We start from the raw sequence: 5,799 nt of genomic DNA, 5'->3' as shown, positions 1-5,799 counted from the left end.
AGTTCCAGCCATTGTGGCCCTCTGGGGAGTGAACCAGTGGATGGAAGACCTCTCTCTCTGCCTCTGCCTCTCTGTAATTCTGCCTTTCAAATAAATAAATCTTTAAAAATAAATAAATAAAAAGGAGGAAAGAGGGGCCAGCGTTGTGTAGCAGGTTAAGCTGCTGCCTGCACCACTGGCACTCCATATAGGTGCCAGTTCAAGTCCCAGTTGTTCTATTTCCAAACCAGCTCGCTGCTAATGCCCCTGCACCCATGTGGGAGACCAGGAAGAACTTCCTGGCTCCTGGCTTTGTCCTGGCACAGCCCCAGCTGTTGAGTCCATTTGTGAACCAGCCAATGGAGGACCTCTCACTACTGTCTCTCTAAGTCTGCCTTTCAAATAAAATAAAACTGTTTTTTGTTTTGTTTTAAAGATTTATTTATTTATTTGAAAGTCAGAGTTACACAGAGAGAGGAAAGGCAGAGAGAGAGGTCTTCCATCCAATGGTTCACTCCCTAATTGGCCGCAATGGCCAGAGCTGGGCCAATCCGAAGCCAGGAGCTTCTTCCAGGTCTCTCACATGGGTGCAGGGGCCCAAGGACTTGGGCCATCTTTTACTGCTTTCCCAGGCCACAGCAGAGAGCTGGATGGGAAGTGGAGCAGCTGGGTCTCGACCCGGCGCCCATAGGGGATGCTGGCACTTCAGGCCAGGGCGTTAACCCATTGCACCATAGCACTAGCCCCAAAATAAAACTGTTTTTAAAAAAATAGGAGGAGGGGGCTGGCCCTGTGGCATAGAAGGCTAAGCCTCCACCTGTAATGTCGGCATCTCATATAGGCACCGGTTGGAGTATCGGCTGCTCCACTTCTGATCCAGCTCCCTACTAATGCACATGGGAAAGCAGCAGAAGATGACCTAAGTACTTGGGCCCCTGCACTCACATGGCAGAACCAGATGAAGCTCCTGCCTCCTGGCCTCATCCTGGCCCAGCCCTGGCTGTTGCTGCCTTTTGTGGATGGAAGATATTCATTCTCTACCTCACCCCCATCCCTCACCTTACCTTTGGCTCTCCTTCTCTGTAACTCTTCCAAATAAATAAATCTTTAAAAAAAAAAAAAGGAGGAAATAATGGAAAATGAGTGAAGAGGACAAGGAAGATGGTTTTGCACTTCCTGAGTTGGGGTGGTTGGTATACGGGACAGTCAGATGGCTAGCACAGACCTGCTAAGCCAGAAGTTGCAAGTCCCCATGCGTGTGTAGTACTCTCCTGCTTATCAAAATGTCCCCCTTTCCAGAATTTGTTCCTCTGGGATTCAGAGAGGAAGGTACCATGAAAATATATAAAATAGGATCCACATGGAGTTTTATGGAGGTATCATTAAGCTCCAGGTAGCTCTATATCCATAGAAACACCCCACTCTGACCTCTTAAAGAGGCCAAAAAATTGGGGAACTCTCTCTTCAGCCAGAGACCATGACTAGGAGAGGTGCCGGGTGCTGTTTCCCCTCCCTTAACCCCTTTCTCTTTTTGGGTCCACTGGCTACTCATAATGGCCATTTCTCTGTGTGAGACAACCCACTCTCCACATGCATCGTATGTGTGTGTGTATGTATGTTTGCTTTCTCACCTTTTAAATTAAACTTTATAACTTTGTGCACCTTATACATGCCTTTACATAGAATGCTTCTCTGGGTACAAGGCAAGAGCCTGGAAAAGTTTAATAATCCAGTCATGTTGGCGCAGCTCTGACCATTGCAGCCAATTAGGGAGTGAACCAGTGGATAGAAGATCTCTCTCTTTCTCTTTCTCTTTCTCTCTCTCTCTCCCTCTCCCTCTCTCCCACTCACCACTCACCCTCTCTCCCTCTCTCCCTCTCTCCCTCTTCTTCTCCTCTCTCTGAGTAACTCTGACTTTCAAATAAATAAATAAATCTTTTAATCAGGCAGGAGCTTGGAAAAAGCCAGTCAGGAGACACCAGTGGGGTAACTAAATCTCTCTCATTTCTCATTCACATGAGATTCCTGGATAGATGAAATCTTAATACATCTCTCCCCCAATTCACTGCTCTTGCTGTTTGGGCAGCTCTGTTAAGATGTGTAAATGTGAATGCCTTTGCTGCTAATGCTATCATGTGCAGGGGAGGAACTGCAAGAAACTGTTAGTGTTAAGGGAATTCCTATGGAAAATCAGGAATAGGACAGATCATCTATATGCACTCGTTGGTAATTTACAAATACCCATAGTTTGCAGTGTATTTTATAGTTAATTGTTTCTGTAAGACAAGCTGCCACACAGCATTTAGCATGAATGGATGGACTACACATGGTGGATTAGTTCTGTCTTAAGGATTCAAATTAAGGTTTTTCCCTAAGATTGATGGGCTTGGGCCAGCACTGTGGCATAGTAGACCAAGCCTCCTCCTGCAGCACCAGCATCCCATATGGGCACCAGTTTGAGTCCCAGCTGCTCTACTTCCAACCCAGCTCCCTGCTAATGGCCTGGGAAAGCAGAAGATGGCCCAAGTGCTTGGGCCCCTGCATCCATGTCAGAGACTGAAAGAAGCTCCTGGCTCTGGATCAGCCAAGTTCCAGGTGTTGCAGCCATCTGGGGAGTGAACCAGAGGATGGAAGACCTTTCTCTCCATCTCTCCCTATCCCTGTAACTCTGCCTCTCGAATAAATAAATAAATCTTGAAAAAAAAAAACTGGTGGGCTCACACAACTGTCACTCACTAATTCCACCCTTTCACCTCTCTGGAAAGATAAGTGGTCAAATAGTTTCTGTTGCCTGATTACCACGCCAGGTGTCAGGAGGCAGGACTTCCAAATATGGTAGAGGTTCCACACCCAGCAGTGGAGGGACTTCTGTTCCCATAATCATGGCCTCTAGTGGGACTCCCCCCAATCCCCAATCATTTTTGCAAGTTGATGGGTGGGAAACCTGTCCCCCATATGGTGACCTCCATGCGTTTTTACACATGCCTGCTTGGTTGGCAAGCATTAGAATTTTCAGCTTAACATGGAGATTTCTCAACTCCAACATCTGAAGATATGGGTATCTTCAGGTATGGGATTCAATGCCTCTTAAGGTCAAAAAATTCAAGGTACATTACAGTAAGAACCCCAGGATTCTCAGGGTACAAATAGCTTCAGGGTGGGTTTAAGCTAAAATTCTGACAGCTGGTTTCAGCCATACGCTGGCTTCTATCACCCTGGAGGATAACCTCCCAGACTAAGGTACAATATCCCTTAGAAGTCAAAATCTCTAGCAGCAGCAGTCATGGCCCCCCAAGGTCATTTGGGGTGCTAGGAAAAAAGCCCAATCAAGCCGGTGCCGTGGCTTAACAGGCTAATCCTCCGCCTTGCGGCACCAGCACACCGGGTTCTAGTCCCGGTTGGGGCGCCAGATTCTATCCGGTTGCTCCTCTTCCAGGCCAGCTCTCTGCTATGGCCCGGGAAGGCAGTGGAGGATGGCCCAAGTGCTTGGGCCCTGCACCCCATGGGAGACCAGGAGAAGCACCTGGCTCCTGCCATCGGATCAGCGCGATGCACCGGCCGCAGCGGCCATTGGAGGATGAACCAACGGCAAAAAAGAAGACCTTTCTCTCTGTCTCTCTCTCTCTCACTATCCACTCTGCCTGTCAAAAAAAAAAAAAGAAAAAGAAAAAAAAAGAAAGAAAGAAAAAAGCCCAATCATACATGCGTTAATTGCCTCCAGGTAGGGGTCTGCGCTGTGGGGCAGTGGGTTAACGCCCTGGCCTAAAGCACCAGCATCCCATATGGGTGCCAGTTCAAGTCCCAGCTGCTCCACTTCCCATCCAGCTTTCTGCTATGGACTGGGAAAGCAGTAAAAGATGGCCTAAGTCCTTGAGCCCCTGCACCCACGTGGGAGACCTAGAAGAAGCTCCTGGCTCCTGGCTTCAGATTGGTGCAGCCCAAACCATTGCAGCCAATTGGGGAGTGAACCAGCGCATGGAAGACCTCTCTTTCTTTCTTTCTTTCTCTCTCTCTCTCTCTCTCTCTCTGCCTCTCCTCTAGTAACTCTGACTTTCAAATTAATAGATTAAATCTTTAAAAAAAAAAAAATTGCCTCCAGGTAAACTGGCGCCTCAGCAATACACTAGCAACCCCTGGTGGCCAGTTTATTATAGGTTCTGTGGGTCTGTGTGTATCTACAGCTTTCCGTAATACTACCCCAAATCCAGCTCAACCTAAAGGGAGTCACCCCTCCTCAGCCCCCAGGGGTAGGCTGAAACAGAAAACTCCAGTTTGGGCTTCAAACATAGTTTCCAAGGCATCAAAATGTTTCTAATACAAGACATTAAGCCATAAGCTTAAGCATAACTGAATTTACACTGAGCCTTCCTAACTTTTGTCTTCCCAAGTTACAGACTCGGTTGCGGCTAACACCCATAGGATGCACATTTAATAACAGAAACTCTTGAACTGAATGGTGTATTAAGCTGTTTTCCTTAGTAATATTCTTTGGCCAAATTGTAAGCCGACAAATGGAGAAACATGGCCAAGGAATGGGAATCTTAACTCTAATACTGTTTCAGAACTTGACCTCTATTTTAAACAATAAAAATGGTCAGAAGTTGCTTATGTATAGGGCTTTATGGCACTACATCAACATTTTACTCATGAAAAGGGTAGCGGGCTATATCACGACCCTGCCTCTCTCCCAAAGACAAGGGAACAACCAATAGAGATCATAGATGACCCGTTATTAGCTAGTCCTCAACCATCCCAAGCAAAAAAGTTCCAACACCAGGATCATCTCCAAAGGACAGCAGATATCATCCTGTACCTTCAGAACCTGACTCTTTAACTTCTATCATTCTACCACCTCCACCTTTTGACTCTCTCTGTCCCCCTTTACCAGAGGACAACCAGGATTACTCACAGTGGGGTTCCTTACCAGCCAAAAGTGGGGATCCTGTCTTTTTTGAGTAGCAGTGCAGTTGGGACAATTAGAGTATGTGTCCCTTTCACCACATCTGATTTAAATCAACATTAAAAAAAAAAAAAAAAACCCTAGGGGCTGGTGCCGTAACACAGGAGGTTAATCCTCCACCAGCGGTGCTGGCGTCCCATATGGACCCCCTTCCAAGTCCCGGCTGCTCCTCTTCCAATCCAGCTCTCTGCTGTGGCCTGGGAAAGCAACAGAAGATGGCCCAAGTCCTTGGGTCCCTGCACCCACATGGGAGACCGGGAAGAAGCACCTGGCTCCTGGCTTCAGATCTAGCCATTACAATCATTTGAGGAGTAAACCAACAGATGGAAGACCTTTCTCTCTCTCTCTCCCTCTCACTGTAACTCTACCTCTCAAGTAAATAAATCAAATCTTTTTTAAAAAATCTAGAAAGATTTTCAAAGGGCCCTCCTAGATTTACCAATGAGTTTCAGGCCCTAACTCTGTGACCTAACTTGGACTGACTGACACGTTTGTAACACCAAAGAGAAACAGTGTTATGTGGGCTGAGGCTCAGAGCCATGCTGATGCTCTGGCGGCTCAGGATCCTGGGTATTTTGCTATGGGGTTTCAGCAGTCACAACAGTTGCACCTGATTGGAATTATCGGAAGGGACATGAGGATTACCAGATAAGAGGTCATATGTTTTCATGCCTATTGGCAAGGATGAAGAAATGTACTACCAGTCCTGTAAATAATGATAAAATCAGAGAGGTAACAGGGGCAGATGAAAACCCAGCCTTGTTTCAGGGACAGCTGGTAGATGCATTAAAGAAATATACTAAAGTGGATTGTGATCTCCTGAACGCTAGGCTTTACTTAGCTCTCATTTCATCAGTCAG

This window comes from Lepus europaeus, chromosome 7, assembly GCF_033115175.1.
Source record: "Lepus europaeus isolate LE1 chromosome 7, mLepTim1.pri, whole genome shotgun sequence".
Taxonomy (NCBI): domain Eukaryota; kingdom Metazoa; phylum Chordata; class Mammalia; order Lagomorpha; family Leporidae; genus Lepus; species Lepus europaeus.
The sequence above is the reverse complement of the archived record's forward strand: the minus strand, read 5'-3'. Positions refer to the sequence as shown.